Here is a 23773-nt window from a genome sequence, read left to right on the forward strand (position 1 = left end):
AACCCGACATAGGCAGATGAAACAGTGGAGGCAAGCCATGGTAACAGAAGGATTATATCCTGTATTGTTGGCTGAGGAACAGACAGGAGGAAAATGCACAGAGAAAACAAAGCACTTAACAATGGCAGGTAGTGGAGACTCAGAAGATGATTATTTAGAAGATATTTTAATGAAAAATCCTCCGCCTTATCAAGAAAGATCTAATAGAACTACCCTGAGTGCCCCAATTCTAGATATACCTTTAGTTCCACAGGTAGTACATGAAAGAACAATGGAGAGGGTACTTCAAGAAAGAGGAAAAGAAGCGATAAATAAAAATAGAAGTGAATTAATACAGAAAATTTCTCAGTTAATCACACATCCTGAAGCTCTGACTATACCAGTGACTATAGGTCCTGTAGTCCCATTGTATGGGGATAAATCAAATTGTCCTAAAACACCCGTCATGACTACTCCCATTATTGAACCTAGAAAAGAAAAATTATTTAATTGATGACCAAGCCAGTGAATATGAGTCAGTGATTTCATTAATGGACTTACCGATAAGAGGGCAAATAAATAACACACCCAGAAGAGTCACCCCAGGTTGCTCGAAAGAAGTACAAATAGAGACATCCACAGGGACGAAAAGTGCCACAATAGTAACCCCAGAAGAAATAGAAAGATGGGCACAAGAAATAGAGAAACCAAATCCACCACCGAAAAAATTAGACATTTGCAAATTAAGAGTTGAATTAGAAGAAATAATAGCTGGAAATGTAGGACTGGATAGGTTAAATACCTATAATGAAGAAGAGTTACTGTTCATTTGCAGAAGCATCACCAGAAATACAAAAATATTTCATGAAAAATTGACACATTTGGCCTCTGAAATGGGAATTGAAATAGGGAGATCCAATGTGTTGCAGAAACCCTATAGAGCAGAATTTTCTGAAAGGGATTTGGAAAATATGAATATGTCGGGAAGAAAATTACAGATTAAGGAGTTGATGACGATATTACAAAAGTGGGGAAATTTAGATAGATTGAAAGTTAGATGGACAAAGAAAAAAGAGGAAGCACAGACAAATCGATCGACATCTGAATATTTGATTAAAGAAACAGAGAAGACTAAAAGATTGTACCCAATGAGAGAGGTTTCAGGAGGGGGATATGTACATGTCCCATGGACCCAACGAACAAGTTACTTACCTTCGGTAACGCTTTTTCTGGTGGATACAGTATCTGCCTGTGGATTCCTCACCTTGTGAATATCCCCTGCGCCAGCATTCCACGAAACTTTTCTTCCCCAGCATTCCACGTCGACGTGGGCGACGTCACAATACATCGGCTCCGCACGCGACTCCGTACGACGTCATCGGAGCCATAAGAAGCCCACGTCGGCGTGATGACGTCAGTTCCACCCATTTTTTCCGTGCCTTCGAGGCGAACAGGTGAACCAACGACAACTCCAAGTATACACAGCATATAGAATCCCAATACATATACATAGCATACAAAACAAAGGAATGCTAATCAAACAAGCATTTCCTACAAATGTACAAGAGAATATACAAGCATCTCAAACAAGACCTATTTCATGGTATACAAAAGGTGGACAACGGGGAGGCGGGTGGGTTGGTGAGGAATCCACAGGCAGATACTGTATCCACCAGAAAAAGCGTTACCGAAGGTAAGTAACTTGTTCTTCTGATGGATACATCTGCCAGTGGATTCCTCACCTTGTGAATAGATTCCCACAGCAGTCCCCACTCCCGGAGGAGGGTGTCCACCTTCCTATACCAGAAAGTCTTGTAATACAGAGCGCGCGAAGTGGCCCTCCCTCCTCATCTCAGAGTCCAAGCAATAATGCTTTGCGAAGGTATGGAGGGAGGCCCAAGTCGCGGCTTTACAAATATCTGCCACAGGAACACCCCGGGCCAGAGCAGATGTTGAAGACTTAGCTCTAGTAGAGTGAGCACGAATACCCTCAGGAGGAGTCTTACCAGCCAAGGCGTAGCAGATCTTGATGGTCAGTATAATCCATCTTGACAGCGTGCGCTTGTGCACCGCTTTACCTTTAGAACGACCAACGTAGCCAATAAAAAGCTGGTCATCAATACGAAAGTCCTTGGTCCTGTCCAAATAAAAACTCATAGCCCTCTTCGGGTCAAGGCGATGGAGTCTTTCTTCTTCTTTGGAAGGATGAGGGGGTGGATAAAAAACAGGGAGGGTAATAGACTGCCCCAAATGGAAAGGAGTAACAACTTTTGGCAGGAAAGCAGCCCTGGTCCTGAGAACCATCCTTTCAGCATGTAAGGTAAGAAAAGGAGGTTTGGAACTAAGAGCTTGAAGCTCACTCACCCTCCTTGCCGAGGTTATGGCTACAAGAAAAACCACCTTAAAGGACAACAGCCTCAAAGGACAATTATGAAGAGGCTCAAATTGGGAGCCCATTAAAAAGGTTAAGACAAGATTAAGGTCCCACTGAGGCATTACAAATGGAGTAGGAGGAAACATGTTTGTAAGGCCCTTGATGAACCTCAGAACAATCGGAGATTTAAACAACGAAGGTTGATCTGGAAGGCACAGAAATGCCGATAAGGCCGAAAGGTAGCCCTTGACCGTGGCCACAGCACAGCCCTGCTGAGCCAAGGAAAGAGCAAACTGAAGCACATCAGAAAGATGAGCCTTTAAAGGGTCAATGGACCTCTCTCCACACCACTTTACAAACTTAGACCACCTGTAGGAGTATATGGACTTGGTGGAGTGTCGCCTGGCCGATAAAATAACGTCCACCACATCAGGTGGGAGAGAGAAGGAACTCAGGTTGCCCCGTTCAATCTCCAGGCATGAAGGTGTAAGCTCTGGAGGTGGGGGTGTAGAACCTGCCCCTCCGACTGCGAGAGGAGGTCTGCCCTCAGAGGGAGACGGAGCGGAGGGCACGAGGAGAGGTGGAGAAGATCTGTGTACCACACCCTTCTTGGCCAGTCCGGGGCGACCAAAATGACTTGGGCCCGGTCTTGGCGAATCTTCCTCAGAACCCGAGGAATCAAGGGTATGGGAGGAAACGCGTAAAGGAGTCGTGAGCCCCAACTCAACTGAAACGCGTCCCCCAACGCCCCCTGCATCGGATATTGGAGACTGCAGAATGACGGGCAGTGCGCGTTCTCTCGGGTGGCAAACAGGTCCACCCGAGGAGTCCCCCACGTCCGAAAGACGCGACGAACCACCTCCGGATGGAGCCTCCACTCGTGGTCGGCGGAGAACTGCCGACTGAGACTGTCCGCACGCACGTTCAGCACCCCGGCCAGATGATTTGCCATCAGACAAATCTGATGGTCCTGAGCCCAGGACCATAGTCGTAAGGCCTCTCTGCAGAGACAAAGAGACCCTACTCCTCCCTGTTTGTTTATATACCACATCGCGGTCGTGTTGTCCGTCAGGACTTGAACTGACTGACCGCGAAGGGAAGGGAGAAAGGCCTTGAGTGCCAAACGAATCGCCCGCAACTCCAGAAGGTTGATATGAAACAACCTCTCCTCTGGAGACCAAAGACCCTTGATCTCCAGATCCCCCAGATGAGCTCCCCACCCTAGGGTGGAGGCATCCGTTATCACTGTGGCCACCGATGGAGGTAGATGGAAAGGCTTTCCTTGGGACAGATTGCCCTCCACGCTCCACCAAGACAGATCCGCTGCAGCTTCTCCGGAGATCTTGATCGACTCCCCGAGATCCCCGTTGTGCTGATACCACTGCTTGCGGAGGCACCACTGGAGCGCCCTCATGTGCCAGCGTGCATGGTTGACCAACAGAATGCAGGAAGCGAACAGACCGAGCAGGCGAAGGACCTTCAGAACTGGAACAACCGCTCCACTGTGGAATAAAGGGACCATCTCCTGAATGTCGAGAATCCTTTGAGGAGGAGGGAATGCTCGACACACAGTAGTGTCCAGTACTGCCCCTATAAACAGGTTGCGTTGAGAGGGCACCAGGTGAGATTTGGGCACATTGATCGAAAAACCCAAGTCGAATAACAGCTGAGTTGTCACCTGCAGATGACGCTGCACCATCTCTGGGGACTCTGCCTTCAGAAGCCAGTCGTCCAGGTAGGGGAAAACCGGAATCCCCGACCTCCTGAGATGAGCAGCCACCACTGCCATCACCTTTGTGAAGACTCGAGGTGCAGTAGTAAGACCAAACGGAAGGACCGCAAACTGATAATGTTGCGACCCAACCGTAAAACGGAGATACTTCCTGTGCGACTTCAGGATTGGGACATGGAAGTACGCGTCCTGCAAGTCGAGCGACACCATCCAGTCTCCTTGCTGCAACGCTTGAAGAACCTGCGCAAGGGTCAGCATCTTGAACTTCTCCTGTTTCAGGTAAAAATTCAAGATTCTGAGGTCCAGAATCGGACGCAATCTGCCGTCCTTCTTGGGGATCAGGAAATACCGGGAGTAGCATCCCTGACCCCTTTCCTGCTCCGGAACCACCTCTATTGCGCCCTTCTGAAACAAAGCTTGAACTTCTTTCTGCAGGAGAAGCAGGTGGTCCTCCGAGCAATAACCTTGGCAAGGAGGGTAAGGGGGAGGAAACTCCCGAAAGGGAAGGGCGTACCCAGTCTCTACGAGGTTCAAAACCCAAAGGTCGGTTGTAACAGATTTCCAACCCCGTAGAAAGTAGGACACCCGACCCCCCACAGGTCTTACATGATCCGGGATGGGGGATCTAGGGCTGCTTCCCTGAAGCCTCATTTGGAGCAGAGGAGGAGGAGGAAGAAGAGGGGTTGCGACCAGAACCTCTCCGACCCCTTTGCTTCCCTCTATAGGAGCGATAGAGGGGATTCTGCTGCTGTTGTTGCTGCTGCTGTTGTGGCTGTCGGAAGGAGCGAAAGGATGACCTTCCGAATCCCCTAGCCTTACGGAAAGTTGAACCTCTAGCAGGAACCTGCAGACCCAAGGACTTCGCCGTCAACCTACTGTCCTTAAAACGTTGAAGGGCAGAATCTGCCTTCTCCCCAAACAACTTTTGTCCATCAAAGGGCAGATCCACCAGCGTGGCCTGGACATCTGCAGAAAACCCTGAGGAACGGAGCCAAGCTTGTCTCCTTGCGGCAATGGACGACCCCATAATCCTCGCCACAGAGTCCGCCGTATCCAGCCCAGACTGGATCACCTGCCTGGCAGCTGCCTGAGTGTCCGCCACAACCTCCATGAAGGACGACTTATCCCCCTCAGGTAACTTAGGGGCCAAAGTTTTTATAGAGTCCATCAGGGCATGAACATAACGCCCCAGCAAGCACGTAGCATTTGATGACTTCAACGCCATACTTCCTGAGGAGAAAGTCTTTTTGGCCGCCTGATCAACTTTCTTTGACTCCCTATCAGCAGGAGATTGGGGGAAAGCACCCGAAGCATGTTTAGAACATGAAGCCTGCACCACTAGGCTCTCCGGAGAAGGATGCGTGGATAAAAAATCCGGGTCTCCTGGCGCAACCCTGTATCTCCTTGCCACCTGCCTGCAAACTGCTGGAGCTGATAGAGGCTTCTTCCACACCTCCAACACTGGTTCCAAGAGAGCCTCATTGAAAGGTAACAAAGGCTCCGAAGCCGACGTCGGGGAGTGCAACACCTCTGTAAGCAGATTGGACTTGTATTCCACAGAGGGCAGCTGCAGATCTAACAACTCCGCGGCCTTCTTGATCACAACATGGTAGGGCGCCAATTCCTGTGGTGGAGAAGACCTTGTAGAAGCATACTCCCACTCCGGGGTGGTATCCAAACCACTTGCTACCTCTATACCTCCAAACTCATCCGAAGAAGAGTCGACTTCACCTTCTTCCACCTCAGCCCGATATCTTTCCTCCTCCAAAACCCTTTGGGCCTCCCGCCTCGATCGATTCCGGGGAGCCGGCGTCGTCGACGTCGTACGCGGCGTCGGTGGAGCCAAAGGCACCGGCGTCGGAGGCGCTACAGGTGGAGTCGGCGGCGCCGGATGCGGCGTCGATGGAGTCGGCCTCGGCGTCAAAGAAGGCTCCGAAGATTGACCATCCATCCGAGGTCGAGCCGGATTCCCAACCGGCGCCGGAAACTGCCAAGAAGGCGCCATCGGCATAAAAGGCAGAAAAGGAGCCTGAGCGTATTGCTGCGGCACTCCCAGAGAAAACGCCATTGGACCCACGGGACCTGCTTGTGCTCCGGATGGGAAGGATGCTCTCTGAAAAATGCCATACATGGCATTCAGAAATCCCGAAGGATCCGTACCTGGAGCCGGGAATTGGGGATAAGGAACTGCCCCTGTCTCCTCCTGTGGAGCCACCAGCGTCGGCTCCTCAGAATCCTCCACCGGAGCCGCGGAGTCACCAGGCACCGGAACAGACTCTTCCTGCTCCTGCTCCACATCAGATTCCACCCGACCCGGAGTCGAAGCCTTGGACGGCGCCGGCGACGGCGTCGGGGAACGAGCTGGAGTCCGCTTCGGAGAGGGAGACTTCGAAGACTTATCAGGAGAAGGCGAAGGAGACAAGACCTTGCTCTGACGTCGACGAGGCGAAGCCGACCTCGATCTCTTAGACTTCGAGGACCGACGCCGAGAAGAATGCTTCCTCTTCTTATGGTGCTTCTTCGACTTCGACGACCTCGAAGTCGAAGACTCTCGCCTGGACTTCTCCTTTTTCCTCCCTCTCTTCTCCTCACCGATCTTCTTCATGAAGAGTTTGGTCTTCCTCTCCTTCAGCGCTTTAGGATTCATGCTCCTACAGCACCCGCACTCATCCACGTCATGATCAGAGGAGGGACACCATAAACAGTTCTGATGCGGATCCGTCATGGACATCAGGCCTCCGCACTCCCTACAGGGCTTAAAGCCCGACTTCCTCGTCGAAGACATACCGATTTTAACAAAAATACACCACTAGATTACAAAGTATCTAGAGAGCACTGGGAAAAAACCGTTGCGCGTCGACGGCGCGGAAAAAAGGGAACTGACGTCATCACGCCGACGTGGGCTTCTTATGGCTCCGATGACGTCGTACGGAGTCGCGTGCGGAGCCGATGTATTGTGACGTCGCCCACGTCGACGTGGAATGCTGGGGAAGAAAAGTTCCGTGGAATGCTGGCGCAGGGGATATTCACAAGGTGAGGAATCCACTGGCAGATGTATCCATCAGAAAGGATATTTTATAATTTACTAATGATTTCCCTAAATTGAGAGAGAAGCCAGTCGAATGGTACAGGCAAGTTGAGAGGTTTGTGAAGGTTTTGAAGGTTTTGTTGAAAGATCTGGATGGTTTGTTTGACATAGTGGTACCTGCTGATTTGTGGACAGAATGTAAAATTACAGTTGATTGGCCTAGTGATGGGTACCCGAGAGATGAGAAACAGGAGCTTCGTCAGAGGAGGTTATGAAGAAATATAACCAAGTGATCACTTTCTTAAAAGGAAAGATTCCCCCAAAAGAAACAGATTGGATAAAGATAGATAGAACAACATAGGAAAAGGATGAGTCTGTACATGCCTTTTACAGATGTTCAAGCAGTAAAGTGGATTTGAAAATATCGGAGATAAGGACATGACTCATTTTGTGTATCGGTTTGTGCCAGGGTTAAGACAAGAAATGACCCAAATGATTAAGCAGCACAATTTGTGCTGGCAAGAGAAGCCCATCGATGAGATCCTAAAATATGCAAAGCATTGTGGAGATGAAATTGACAATAGACGAAAGAATTTAGAGGAGAAACTGATGTGGGCTCAAGTGAAATTAGCAGAACAGCAGGAACTCCAGCTACAGAATCAGGCAGGAAATACAGGAAGGGGGCATGGTCATGGTGAAAATACTGGGGGTAAACCAAAAGGGCGATTGAGCAGAGAGGAGGCAAAGAAAAAGTTTCCTTGTCATGGGTGCGGAAAATTGGGGCATTGGAAAAATGAGTGTAAAAGTATACAGAATAATAATGGCCCAAATCAAAATTTTAAATCCACAGACGCAGAATGAGGTGATAATGAGTGAACCGCAGCAGGTTGTAAACCTACAGAGTCAATTCCCACCTACCCCTATGCCAAATACAGTACGGACACGGGATTTCAAGAAGGAAGTGGTAAGAAAAATGTTGTAACATCGCAGTTTCTTTTGCAGCATTCTTATTTTGATTAAAGCACCTTATGACGGTGCCTGAGGGGGGGAGGAAGAGGAGTGCATACTTGGCGCATCCTTGCCGGTAGATCAGTCAGGTCCATATATTGATGGTAAGGTGGAAGGAAAAGACATTGCCTTTTTATTGGACACTGGTGCTACCCGTTATACTGTGAGAACAGCAGACATCCCAAACCTACCCCTATCGGGAGAATCGATCCAAGTAGTAGGCGCCTCTAATAAGCACATCTGGACCCCAATTACAAAACCAATGGAGGTATGTATTGGCAAATTCAAAGAGATGCATAAGTTTGTAGTGTGTGACTCCAGTCCTGTGAACCTATTAGGACGGGATCAATTGTGCAAAATGAATTGCACCATATTTTGCACGCCGGATGGTGTTGCAATTCAGACCCAAGACGAAGACGGAGTATACAAAATCATGCTAGCCAAACAAGGAACAGAAGTAGATGAATTGTTTTCCATAATGACCAAAGATGACTTACCAAATGAGGTCAAAACAACAGTAAATCCTGAAGTGTGGGATTTTACAGGAAAAGAAGTAGGATTAATGAAAAGTGAAGATCCTGTGAAAGTGACGGTGAAAGAAGGTGCAGTTTACCCAAATACACGACAATACAAAATGAGTCCTGAAACAAAAGCTGGTGTTGCAGCCGAAATTGATCGAATGGTCGAACAAGGCATTTCTAGAAGAAATAATGAGTAGTCCTTGTTATTCACCTATAATTGGCATCAAGAAACCTAACGGGAAGTATAGGGGTAGTACAAGATTTACAAAAGATAAACAAGATTGTTGTGCCATGTTGCCCTATAGTACCTAACCCTGCAGTGATTTTGTACCAGATACCATGGAAGGCAGGATGGTTTACCGTAATTGATTTGTGCCATGCCTTTTTCTCCATTCCATTGCATCCTGATAGTCAGTTTTTATTTTCTTTCAAATTAGAGGATCATATTTATGCTTGGAATCGCGTTTCTCAAGGGTATACTGAAAGTCCTTTGATTTTTAACCAAATATTAAAAAAGTGTCTCGAAACATTAGTGTTGCCTAGGGAGTCAGTCCTGGTACAGTATATTGATGACCTGTTGGTTGCATCGAAAACAAGGGACGACTGTGTTACTGATTCCATTGCTTTATTGAACCATCTGGCAAAAGGTGGACATAAAGTGTCCCCAGAAAAATTACAGTTTTGCCAAACAACAGTTAAATATTTGGGACATCAGATACAGCGAGGACTAAGAAAAGTGACCTCTGAGAGAATAATAATAATAAGTCAAATGAAATTGCCACAAACCCAGAAAGAAATAAGGATGTTTCTTGGTGTTGTAGGATATTGCCGACAATGGATTGTAGGGTTTTCACTATTGCCAAAACCCCTGATACAAATGACAAAGAATCGAGCAAAGGACCCAATAGAGTGGGATGATCAAAGCATGGAAGCCTTTGTAAAATTACGAAAATGTTTGTGTGAAGCCCCTACTTTAGGTATGCCTGACTATTCGAAAGAATTTGCACTGTTCTGTTGTGAGAGAGATAATTGTGCACTCTCAGTCTTAACACTGAGACATAGAGTAATGCGACGTCCGGTGGCATATTTTTTTGCTACTTTGGACCCTGTTGCATCTGCATTGCCTGGATGTGTAAATGTGGTAGCTGCAACGTGCATGAGTTTGGAACACAGCGAGTCCATTGTGATAGGACACCCTGTAAAAGTGTACGTCCCACATGCAGTTGTAATTCTGTTAACAAGAACCCAAACTCAGTATCTTGCCCCAAGTAGAATGACAAAGTACGAAAGAATTATCCTAGGGGCTGAAAACTTGACCATAGTGAGATGTACTGTTCTTAACCCAACGACCTTGTTACCAGATCCATACAATGAAGAAGTGAAGGGCAAAGTCGAACATGAATGTCTTGATGTGACAGAACTCAGTACCAAACCCCGTCCTGACATACAGGAGGAACCCTTGGAGAATGCTGAACATGAGCTCTTTGTAGATGGCTCGTGTATGCGCCATGAGGAAGGTGGACTAAGTGCTGCTTATGCTGTGTGTACATTGACAGGAATAGTCAAAGCATCCAATTTACCAGGAGTCAAGTCTGCACAAGTAGCCAAATTGATAGCTTTAATTAAAGCTTGTAAAATCGGAAAAATTTTGAGAGTAACCATTTACACTGATAGTCAGTATGGTTACGGGGTTGTGCATGACTTTGGCCAGCTTTGGATGCAGTGAGACTTCCTGACTTCTTCAGGGTCTCCCATTAAAAATGGAAATTTTGTGAAAGAATCTCTTGAGGCAATACAATTGCCAAAAGAAGTGGCAGTGGTCAAGTGTGCTGCACATCAATCAGGAAATGACCATGTGACGGCAGGTAACCGATATGCTAACCAGGTTGCTCAACACTGCGCCAAATTTAAAATAGCAGTGAACAAGAAAATTGAAACATGTGGATTCAGCTGCCGACTTATGCTACTTTCGGGATTAGAAACATGGAAAGAAGTAAGAGAACTACAAGATGAGGTGGAAACAAAAGAAAGAGAGGGGTGGGGGAAAGTTGGTTGTCAGAGAAGGGCAGAATAGGGTGTATGGGTCTCTTTGGATGGCAGACCAGTAATGCCAGACTGTATGCTTGCATCAATGGCTAGGATGTATCATGGAGACACTCACATAGGCAGAGATGCAATGATTAGGCTTTTCAGGCAAGATTGGTTTAATGCAAAGTTCAGGAATGTCGCACAGAGTCTTTGCCAGAGATGCTTAACCTTTCAACAAATGAATCCAGGAAAGAAAACCATAGTCAGTATGGGAAGTATTGGAAAGGCAGAAGGTCCATTTGTAAGGCTTCAAATAAATTTCATTCAGTTGCCTGTTTGTCGAGGATTGAAATATGTATTTGTCATAGTTTGTTTATTTTCAAAGTGGGTGGAAGCCTACCCAACCCTAAGAAATGACAGCTTGACAGTGGCCAAACTTCTATTGAGAGAACTCATTCCTCGATTCGGTTTTCCAGTAACTATTGAATCAGATAGAGGGTCTCATTTCAATAATGAAATAATTTGGTTAATTTGTGAAGCATTCAAAATTGAACAAAAGCTGCACTGCGCATACCGCCCAGAGGCTTCTGGAGTGGTAGAACAAGTAAATGGCACAATTAAGTCAAGGTTGGGAAAAGTGTGTGCATCTACACCACTGGACTGGCCTAATGCTTTACCTCTTGTTCTGATGGGACTCAGGAGTATTCCAGATAAGAATACCGGATTGAGTCTCCATGAAATACTCATGGGAAGAGCAATGAGACAAGCATGCATACCAAGACACAATCTGTTGAATATATCGGATGATTTGGTGCTAGAGTATTGCAAGGAGTTGGCTGACCAAGTGCGTTCTATCTCTCACCAGGTTGGAGAAGACGCAGTCGCCAGGCAGCTGAACCAAGCGCATGATTTGAACCCCGGCGACAGGGGAGTGAATCGTGCCTAGCACCAAGGTGGGAAAAACCACATCAGGTTATATTGGTCACAACGACAGCAGTTAAATGTGCGGGCTTGCCTAATTGGATTAATGCAAGCCATACTAAAAGAGTACCAGCACCTGACGAAGACGGACCTCAACTGAATCAAGAAGTTGGGGATGCTGAAGGTTGTCCAGCTGAAGGATCCAGAGTAATAAATCCTGAAGTAGCTGACCAAGAACAACCGAGCACCAGTCAGGATGATTGCATCCCAATAGTAGAAATACCTGAAGTAATTGTAAGAACAAGAAGCCAAACCAGATTAGTTAGTCAGGAAAAGAGTGAGAACCAGATAGGAGCAGAAGAACGCGCTCAGGAAAGTGAAATTACAACAGTTAGGGAACCTGAGCAGGACCAGTCAAGGAGAGAACAATCTACTCAGACGGAAGAAACTGAAACCACAGCTCCTGAGTCTGAGGAGGGACAGGTAGGCTTAGAAGAATGCGTTCAGGCGGCAGAAAGCCAAAGTGATCAGACAGGAACAGAAAAACAAGTTCAGGGAGAAGAAGAAGAAAATCAAATTGAAATAAAACCTGAACAGGGTCAGATTAGGGAAGAAGAACACATCCAGGCAGATGATACTAAGGCAATAAGCCCTGGACAAGGTCAGATAGAGAGAAATTCTGAAGACGAAAATAACCAAGTTGTGCCACAAACTAATGACAACAAAAGAACACTTGAAGAAAGTGCAGTGCAAGCCAAAAGAATCAGAAAAGGCGATAATCGGCCTAGTGTTATCAAGAGAGTGAGATACCGACTCAAAACAATAAATGAGGAACCGGACCAAGTAAACGAGGTATCCAGTCAGACTGAACAATCAACTGAAAACAACAAACGAAGAAGCCGAAGATTGAAAAGACTGAACAATAAATTCAAAGTTCCTGAATGGACGTACGTTATTCTTGAAGACTTTGAGAAAATGAAGGAAGTGATGAAGAATTAAATGCAGAGCAAATTGACGAAAAAGTGAGACCAACCTGAAAGAAAAATTGTTTACCCAAAGATACCATCGCAGATTAAAAATTCCAAATTGAAGAAGAGACAATCTTCTTATCCCATAGAAAATGGCTGACAATAGAGCTGCTGGAAAACCGAAACGAAATTGTGTAAAGAAATGTTGTAGAATATGTATATGTAGCATATTTTTAGTACTTGTAATTTGGTTAGCACTAACAGTTGCCATTCCTTATATAATGGATACAGTAGAAAAGAAGAACACGCACACACATGAGAGAGTAGCTAACATTAAAAGAAATAGTGTAGCCTTAGAAGCACCAGATGAGAATAAGACAAGACTAGAAAAAGTAGATTTAGAAGCACCAGATGAGTTAGACATATCACACACAGTGACAGACAATGACACTGCTTTAAATAAATGTATTTACAAAATTATTAGTGCAATACGTGGACACTATGGAAGTTAGTGATTGTTATGTGTGTATGAAGTTACCGGCATCAGTAGCAGAAGGTGTGACATATCATCACATTCCATTAACATATGGTATCTCTTGTAGTGTTTTAGCAAGTTTATTTTATAGAACAGGAAAACTACAATATTATTTTTCTAATGTAGACGTAATTTTTTCCGAGGTTCCTATGCGAAAGAATATGAACCCTGTCCTTAGTACTAGAGACTCACAATTCATGGGTGAATATTTTCTAACTATGAAAGCAATAGATATAGCTGAAGCACATAAGCAGAATTTACCATGTAAATTACACGAAGAAGAAAATATATTTTTGAATTTAGTTGAGCAAAGGAGACAGGATTTCCAGAGAAGGGCTTCTGAGCCGAAACCACAGATACCTCAGTGGGCTGAGAAAGAGGAAATTTATAAAACTGGCAAGACTCATGCTGCTATGTCCCTGGACTTTGAAAAGAAAGGGAAGATCTGTCTGCATAGATTAAGGACTGACTATAACAATGTGTTTATTGGTTCCAGTGAATGCAAACATCATTTCTTAGTAATTGGGGGATGGGGACTAAAAGGTGGAACAGATCCAATATTTCCTGGAATTTATTATGTATGTGGCAATAAAGCTTATTTCAGATTGCCTGATCATTGGTACGGGAGTTGCTATTTTGGAATAATATTTCCGACAGTGTATCATGTGGAAAGAATCACTGGAAGCAATGAAGACGCAAAAGAACTAACACGTATAAAAAGAGCTAGTTTTTCTGAGATAGTAGGTAACATTTTTGGTGCATTGATACCTTCAGTGGGAGTAATTCTGAATTCTTGTCAAATTTGTCAATTGTCTACAGTAGTGGGTCGGTTATCTACTGACACTGCTGGAGGGTTCTTGATGATCAATACAGAATTGGTTGCGATCAGATTTATGGTTTTGCAAAAACGACTTGTTCTTGATATATTATTGGCAAAAGAGGTCGGAGTCTGTAAAATGCTGAAAACGCAGCATTGTTGCACTTATATTCCTAATACAAGTGTTGAAATTGGAGGATATATTAAGAATATATTACGACATTAGAAGAAGATTTGAAACCACTGGAAGTTGACAGTGTATGGAAGAGATTAACTAATAGCATTTCTACTATAGGTAGTTGGTTTTCTAATATAGATAAAGGTATTCTAGGTCAAATAATAATGCCAATAATGGGAATAACATTATTAGTTTTAGCAATTATGTTTTGGCACAAATGTTGCAAGAAATGAAAGGAGTATGGAGTGAATGAAAAGGGAAAGAAGAGAAAATACGAAGAAATACAGCTGGAAGAAATAAAGGGAGATATTTAAAAAAGAATAAGGGGTTTACAACACAAAAGGGAAAAAGAAAGAAATGAAAGAGTTGAAGAAGAAATCGAAATAGAAAAGTGCTCAAGTTGGCATCTGAATTAGTAATAGAAATTAGTGATGGCATAAAATGCCATCAGAAAGGGGATTGATTGAGCAAGGTTTCGTAAAGAAGAAATTTGCTCGGATGCAATCCTCTCAAATAACGTATAATACCGCAATCAATCTGTTTGTGAATACTAATAATTGCATAACACACGTTATACTGAATCTACGGGACGCTTTCCTATGTTTATTACTAACCAGTGACCCGAGTGTCATTAAAATGGCTGACAAAACGCGGGAATTTCACTGCGCATGCGTCTACTGCATCTACGTAGTATGACGTTTTCTATGCTTGGAGGGAAACCTTTGCAGCTGCGCAATAGCTTCTAAAATGGCCGCTTGAAACTCACATGTTAATGCACATGATACTGCTTAAACTAAACCTCATAAGTTTTACTAAATACTAATGCGAAAGATTGATATAAGTAAATGGGGATAGAGTAGAGATAAGTGGTATACAGTGGATTCTTTTTTTTTCGTATTCTAACATGTCTTTCTCTGACTTTATTATTAGTTCGTATTTGGACCTTGGAGGGTGACTGAAATCCCTACCCCACCTGATCTGTGCGCACGCGCACTAAACCCTGCCCGGAACTATGATGACACCATTGAAACCCAGCCAAGGTCAAGCTGGGAATAAGCACATGGGAACTTAACCCATCGACCCGGATAAGAGCAACATATTATAAATTGTATAAATTGTATTAAGCATAATGTGAAATGCGGGTGGGAATAACGCTTGGGAAAGTAAATTAAGGGGTGGAAACATAGAACAAAGAGCCTAAAGTAAAATATTAAATTTAATATGGTGTGATGAACTCACCTCCTTGCCCTGTCCAATCAGAAATAGGGGAAAACACGATATTGAAACATTTGGGGTGGTACACGAACACAGAATAGTATAATAGAGGTAAGTTAGTTAGTTAGATGTCTGACGCTGGAGGAATCCAACCTGACACGTATGCTGCCACAGACGCTGTCCGAGACGCTGTCTCAGACTCTGCTTGAGAGACCAAAATACTGATCGATACTGATCGATAATCCAATCATCTAGAAGTTGAGTCACGGAAGAAAAATCGAGGAGAGTAGAGCCAGAGAGGGGTGCGACGCTGATGTTGCACTTAGAAGAGGTCACTTTCCCGGTCCTGAACCAGTCCTGATCCTTTGTCTTCCACCTTCCATCTGCCCATCTTCAAGGAGTTGGGTTAATCTATCACCCTAGGTAAATATAATTCTGTGAAATCTGTCTTTGTACCTGCTCTCTCTTTTCCTACAGGTACTGTCATCACAATATTTTATTGAGATTTATTATTGAAATAAATTTGATTTCTCTCCTGAAAATGAAACTCGATGTTAACATTGTATTTGATCTTTGACTCACAAAATTATTTGATTAGATAAACTTGTAAAACTCATTGAGTCTGTGATTATTGGAGAAACTTCAATGTTATTTTTCTGCCTATACTACTAGCTACTAGATTCATTGACCAGAGGAAATTTATTAGGAGATTTGATTGGAAAGATTTGGGTAAAGATAACAAAATCTTGCAGGTAAAAACTATATTGACTCTGGCGCAACTACTAGCTTATTGTATGAATGTTTTTGGGCCCAGGTGAGTATATGGTTGTGTGTAACCCCAAGCTGGTAATCCGCTGGATCAGTGGCGGTGGGTGTTGTTGCCTTATTGGGGCTACGGGCTGCATGTTCAGCTGCTCAGGGGCATCTGTTGTTTTTCATGTTTGGCTATGGGCTGTGCTCCCTTGGCTGCTGCCGGTTGTTGTCCGACTTTCCACTAGGTCGGAGCAGGTGTTAGTTTCCTGTTGCTAACATGCCTCATCACCTGTTTTGTGATCTTTTCGCAGATCTGGCTGGTCATTGAGAATGTTGCGGAGTGGTGTTGTCGCGGCTTTTTGCTCGGGAACGCCTACTCTGCATCTCATTAGCGTTAGTTGCCGGGGTCATACTTGGCAATGTCTTTTGCGGCTGCTATTGCAGGTAAACTGGTGTTATCGGCTGTTAGCTCCAGCTTATGAATGGTGCGGTATATTTATTGCGAGTTGCCTGCGTTAAGGTGACGAAAACTCGGCGATAGGTCCTTGAGAATATATGCCCCCGAGTATGCTGACCGAGGAGACCGGCATGGCCATCCACCGATATGCCGTTGACCCTCAGATATATATAAGAACCTCAATCCAGGACGTTTCTACATATTTCATCAAGCTTAACCTACAGAAAACTGGATTAATCATTTCCTGTGGACCCCTGTGATTAAAAATCAACAATGACTGACTCAAAGAACTACATAGTGACAGCTTTGCTCTGACTCTGACAAAGTCAAACCATCGGATTGTGACTTTTCTCTCATTTGGCCATGATTAAAGGATGATGTAGCAACTAAGTCAGAACCATAGTTGACGCTTAAAGGACTTGATTGAATATTTCAGCCAAGCAACTCCCACAGCATTAATCAAGTCTTAGTGTTAGCTAGAATTGACTGGAAGAGTTTGATCTTGATGGGCACTCCCATATCCTCTGTAATCCAGTTAAACCCCTTCTCTGCTCAGCGGTTAGGCTTATATCTGGCATTAGGAGATATCATCATATTTCCCCTGTTCTGAGAGATTATTTTAGCTCCCCCTCGAAGCTAGAACAAAGTTCTGGTGCCAGAAACAACTCGTAAAGAGGCTACTTCTCTGGTGCAGCACCTACCATGATCCTCCATGAAGACTATTTTGGATCTCATCTTCTACCGACTGTCTCCTTAACTCTTCTCCCCTTCTACCTTGACTACTACATGGTGCTGACTCTCCATTCTTGTTCTTTCTCTTCCCCCTTCCATTTTTTTTCACCACATTATTGTCTTGCTCTCTAGTTCTCTCTGCTTCATGACATTGATCTCTCTTTATCACATTGCTTCTTTCTTGAGCTACCACCTCTTTACTTACTGCTTTACTTCTTCGTTCAGCTATGCTAGTAGCATTGATGCCTGTCCTCCATGAGTACCCTGAACATGATGGCTTGAAGTTATTCGGATTCTTTTAAGGGACTGTCTCACATGCATTGTTGCTTGTACAGCAAGCTGAGACATCTAGACTGAGTGCGCTTTATAGAAATGCATAAATACAAATGCATTAATAAGACACCCTGGTTCACATGATCTGGCATGCGCTGCCCAGGTGGTAGGCAGGTCCTACTGTGAATAGAGGGCTACTCTTTACCCCCACACGGAATATGGTTGCCCATCAAGGTAGCTCCTGCAGGTGGTAGGGCATCTTTGCTGCTTAAGTCCGGAAATCTTCATAGGGAGAATATTTGAGAAATAAAAACTTTAAATCTCCCTCATTGGTGTGGGACTTTAATCTTGAAGAAGGTCTTTATGTAAAGGACTATATTCCCTGTAATGGGACAACAGCTTCCAAGTGTCCCTCGTTATATGCGCTACCTTCAACCAGACCAGATTTACTTGTTAAGCAGCGCTTTGTACTCTGAAGTGTGCAGGTTTCGGTATCCCATCGCTCATATATGGGCATACAAGTCCCCAAATGTAAGGTGCTTTTGACTAAAAAGAGTTACAAATGACACGGGCCTCCATGGCAGCTATGGGGGTGCAACACACGGAAGTCATCAATTAAAATAATTAAAACATTTATTATTGATCTACAACCATGGGATCTAGCCCTTGGAGAAACACCTCTCAGGCAAAGAGAAAACACCAAGGCGATCCTAGCTGGTCTGCAGGCCACTTTCTCAGCCTGAACTACAATGAGGGCGATTGCGTCATTACTCAAAGATTGTTTCACTTTTCTACTTCACATCTTAAGTTATGCTTTCGGGTGCCCTGTGATCAGGTATGAGATCCCCATTCTGGCATTTTGACATGTTCCCGCAGGTCTGCAAGCTAGCGAGCTGCTTTCAGAGGTGGACGGGCTGCCATGGCCCAACCATAAAAATGGAATATAGGAGGTGTCAACAGTCCGTCACATGCCCCCCACCCCACCTGAATATACAAGTAGTACATTGTGATTCTCCGGAAAGAACAAATATGAACTTCTTAGTTTGACATTTAACATTTTATCATTACGACGTTATCAACTCGAAAGGAACGTGAGGAATAAATTATTTTAGGAACAAGAATCCTCACCCGTCAAGGTGGCATGAGTCATCATAGAATGCTGCCCCATGCCATGTCCAATGCAGCTGGGAAAACACCTATTCTATTTGCGTTTTTCTGCAGAGGCGGGCTTATTTGAACATTTTTGCCTGGGTAGATTCTGGTTTTGCCCATTCCTTTGGCACGTTACTGGCTATCCTATTTTACAAGGACATTAGTCGTAACGAGATCAGCTACGTCACAATTCCCGGCTTGGAATGTATAAAATAGCATTGAAATCTCTAGTTCGGAACCCCATTCCGCCCACCCTTCGTACGACTTCCCGTCTTCCTATCTTAAAAAAATTAACTAAAATGATCTTACCAAAAGACACTTTCACTAAATGTCTCGTCGAATTCCCATACGGGCAAATCTCTGTTTAGTTGTCTGAAGGTTTGACAGATTTGCTCTGTTGCGTGGTTTTTCAGTTTATTTTAACAACTGATATATGTTATGGAATCAAACTTCGGGCCATATTATCAAGGAACGGTGATAACATCGCCGCTTTCCTGCCGCTAAAGCGGCGTTAATGGGCTTGATAATATGCCCTTGTGAATTCCCATAGAAGCCTATGTTCACACCAGAACCTGGGCTACTATGGGAATTCACAAGGGCATATTATCAAGCCCATTATCGCCGCTTTAGCGGCAATTTCCTGCTGCTAAAGTGGCAATAATTATATCCTTGACAATATGGCCCTTCCTTTCTAAACGGAGCTAATATCCTTGGGCCTTATTCGTGGTTGTTAAAAACAATAGTATTTCAAAACGAACAGGACTCCTTCCCTATGGCACTTCAGTGGCAGTAAATAAGCTGTTTTTGATTGCTGACATTGAGAAACTTGCACCACCTTGTGGCAGAATTTAAAACTGTGACTTACCTGGTTGAGAAGCGCTATGGTGTCAGAGACGCACATTTACTACACTCTGTAGCGGGATTCACCTATTGTTACCAATTCTTTTAAATACATGTTCTTCTCTTTTCTTTCAGACATGGGAGACACCCCTGACCATGGAGATGTGGATCGGTTTCTACAAAACTCATAGATGCTGCCCAACCTTTTTAAACACCAACGTCACTTAAACTACCGACATTGGCTTAGCTCTGAAATGCCTCAAAGGTCAAGGTTTGGAAGTGCAAATGTCACTAAAATAGCAGATATTGACTAGTAGATGGTCCAACAAGAAAACACCACTGAACATTTCGGGTAGTTCCTATAGTACCCATGCAGGACCGGCGCGTTTGGATAACATAAACTATGGGATTGGTGGCAGACTGGTTCCCTGCACCCCCACCAAGAATGTTAGCCTGTTTGCATTAGCTAGCTCACAGTGCCACTAATATCGGGGAGAGAATAGTTTCTGGCAACCTTAGAACATGACAACCCTAATCCCTCAGGATCGTGGAAACAATGAACTACTTTTCGCTCAGTCACTCGTGCTCACTTATTTGGTCTCAGAGAGTTACACAGAAGAAACAGTCGGGCGTGTTACAATAAGTATTTATTGTACAGTTCTTGTAGTGTAAAATAGATGTGCTGCAACAACCGTTAGACAGTAGCAGATATATATGGTTAGCAGTACGATGAATATAAAGGATAGTACAGTTCTACCATTTTGCAATAGTCATAAATATGTACATGAATATAAGATGCATGATAAAAGAAAGCGCGCGTACTCCTACGATGCTTATCTAGATGTACCTAAGTGTACCTAGCATGTGAGTAGGTGTGAAGCCCTCTAGGTTTTAGTTGAACCCCGTTACCTGAAGTGTGAGAATGTAGGAGCCCTTCTTGGTCTCGAGTTGGACACCCCGCAAGGGATGTGTCAGACCACTGTCAGCAGGAGCGTCTGCATGCAGGAGCCTCAGCGTCTCTGATCAGTGTGTCGGCCTGGAAGTCTCGGTATCCTCTCCCAACCCTAGCAAGATGTGCTGTATTTATACACAAAGTATCAAAGGTTTCTTTGTCTCTTGTCTCATGTATTAGCCAATGTTGGATTTGAGGATGACGTATAGGATGAACCTTGTACGTAGATATGGTGGGGTAGGTGGTGTAGCCCCTGCCTGGTTTCCAAGAACCATTATGAATATTCATTCATACTGTATGAGTCTATTGATGAAGTTATGGGACTCTATTGTTTATGAGAAGCCCTCCTTCTGCACCCAGGACTAGAACTAGGTAAAGGTTAAATCCTAAAGGCTCGTCACTGTGTAGTATAAGGGGGTTAATGTAGGTGATGGTGAATATTACCCAGGCCTATATTAGGTATTAGGGTACCTATATGAAAACATAAACATACAAGCGAGCACTAGTTGTGTACATGAACTGGCAGGGAGATGCACTAACATGTATAGGTGTGATGTACCAGCGTCATTCAACAAGCAGACCTTTGTTCCATCAATTAATGAGTGACACAGTGAGCCATCAACATGCACATGTCACTCACTCGATTTGCAGAGAACGCAAGGTCCTGACATGCAGGTGCCTCAACACACAAACCCGTGGATTGGCTGATGATGCCCCAACCCAGAAGTATCCCGTGTACCAATGTCACTCAACCAGCAGAATATGGGTTAGAACCCTGACCATGCAAATGTATCTCAACTAGTGGGAACTGCTCACGCTGCTTGATGGGTAGAGGGCTCAACAGGCAGACATTACGATGCACTAACGTCACTCAAGCTGCACGCATTCACTTAACACAGAGTACCTTATCACACAAACGTAACGTAGCCAGCAAGCAGCCCGAGCCGCTGATGGCAACCTGACAGATGTCATAACACACCAATACCACTCAAACTGCAGACATTGCTCATTCCACTGACACCATCTGACTCACATACCCCTTTCAACCACCAAAGATGGCCACCAACAATACATCAGCGGCTCCTTCTAGGACTTCTGCCTCCCTTTATGCAAGCATTCGAGTGGTAAGCATAATAAACGGTAAATGCAATAATGACGACACAGGCAGATACCCACTGCTCGGTCCGCGAGGCCTGTGCAACCTGGTGGTAGCACTACCCACACAACACAAGCCAGTCACCATCACCAAGGACCAGAGTGGGCAAATGCTGTTTCAAATTAGTGCATCTTTTAAATCAGGGTGGATAAATGAGTAGAATGAAATTCAGCTCACGGTTGTCTTTGACTGATAAGGAGAGAAAATGTGTCTTCCAACAGTATTAACAAAATATGAATATCAGGAACTTGCAGATGTGCTAGATTCTTGCTTGCTGAGAACTTTTATTATTACGAGTCTGCAAAACAGGAGTAGCTCTCCAGGTGGTCTTTGACTCTCGAGATATCAGGGCTTGGATGAGGGCTTATAGCAACCCTGAAATCATGATATCACCTCCATATTGCATCCAGATCATAAGTTCAAATTATTCATTTTAGAAATTCTTATCATTTATATTGATTACAAATTAAGAGTTGTTATGAAATGTTTAGAAAATAGTCTTGTAAATTATTCCAATACTTTTAATACATATAATATATAGGTGTCCCCTTAGTTCATTCGCATTTGGTGAATTATTCCAATACTTCATGTTTTAGGATGGTAGCCAGGAACATTAGTTCTCTACCCTAGCAAATCATGTGTGTGCAGATAAATAAGACTGAAGGTTCCATAAGGAGCATCTGACAGGACCAGCAACTTAGTAGAAGCCCGCACTACAGCCCCATTTAAAAACAGTTGTTACTCTGCTGTGGATTCTGCATTCTTATATGTACTCAGAGGTGAAGATTTTTTTTTGTAAGAGCACTCAGATTTTTCCCACATAATTACTAGGGGTGGGCAGAAAACTCTGCTCCGCCAGTGTCGCGGATAAAGCCAGCAACCGCTGCTCCCCGGCCCGGTCCCTGCTTCTGAAAGCAGCCAGGCCGGGGAGAGCCTCCCCGGGCCCCGGCGGACCTCTGTCCCCAGCGCCCGGACCCTCGGCTGGCTTGCAGGACGGGGGGCTCCCGCACCCCGGGGCCCGCCGGACGGAGCACGAGGCCCGGGCCCAGCTTCCGAACCCTAGCCAGGCCGGGGAGAGTCTCTCCAGGCCCCGGTGGACCCCCGTCACTAGCGACCAGACCCTCGGCTGGCTTCCAGGATGGGGGGCTCCTGCAGCCTGGGAACCTGGGATGCAGCACCAGCCCCAGGCCCGGTCCCAGCTTCCGAACCCTAGCCAAGCCGGGGAGAGCCTCCCCGGGCCCCGGTGTACCACTCCGTCCCCAACGCCTGGACCCTTGGCTGGCTTCCAGGGCGAGGGGCTCCTGCAGCCTGGGACCCTGGGGCGCAACACGAGCCCCGGGCCCGGTCCCAGCTTCCGAACCCTAGCCAGGCTGGGGAGAGCCTCCCCGGGCCCGGGTGGACCCCCGTCCCCAGCGCCCGGACCCTGGGCTGGCTTGCAGGACGGGAGGGTCCCGCACCCCGGGACCCGCCGGACAGAGCACAAGACCCGGGCCTAGCTTCTGAACCCTAGCCAGGCCGGGGAGATCCTCACCGGTGGACCATCGTCCCCAGCACTCAGACCCTGGGACGGAGCACGAACCCCGTGCCTGGTCCAGGTCACAGCTTCCAAACCCTAGCCAGGCCGGGGGAGCCTTCCCGGGCCCGATGGGATCCCCAGACCATCAGCTGGCTTGCAGGATGCGGGGGTCCCGCACCCTGGGGCCTGCCGGATGGAGCTCAAGCCCCAGGCCCGGACCCAGCTTCAGAACCCTAGCCAGGCTGGGGAGAGCCTCCCTGGGCCTGATGGACCCCCGTAACCAGCGCCCGGACCCTCTGATGGCTTGCAGGATGGGGGCTCCAACATCCCGGGGCCTGCCAGATGGAGCTCAAGCCACAGGCCCGGACCCAGCTTCAGAACCCTAGCCAGGCTGGGGAGAGCCTCCCCGGGCCCTGATTGACCCCCGTAACCAGCGCCCGGACCCTATGATGGCTTGCAGGACAGGGGCTCACACAGCCCGGGGCCCACCAGACGGAGCTCGAGCCCCATGCCCTGTCCCAGCTTCAGAACCCTAGCCAGGCTGGGGAGAGCCTCCCCGGGCCCCGGTGGACCCCAGTCCCCAGCGCCCGGACCCTCAGCTGGCTTGCAGGATGGGGGGCTCCCGCACCCCAGGGCCT

The 23773-nt window shown here is 45.8% G+C and overlaps 1 protein-coding gene across 3 annotated transcripts in view; it reads right to left on the minus strand.

The window, feature by feature from the left end:
- Positions 1-23773, minus strand: part of FMNL1 (formin like 1) — a 1060054-nt gene that overhangs the window by 55818 nt on the left and 980463 nt on the right. The gene's annotated exons all lie outside the window — the stretch shown is intronic.

This window comes from Triturus cristatus, chromosome 1_1 (assembly GCF_964204655.1).
Source record: "Triturus cristatus chromosome 1_1, aTriCri1.1, whole genome shotgun sequence".
NCBI classification, from domain to species: Eukaryota; Metazoa; Chordata; class Amphibia; order Caudata; family Salamandridae; genus Triturus; species Triturus cristatus.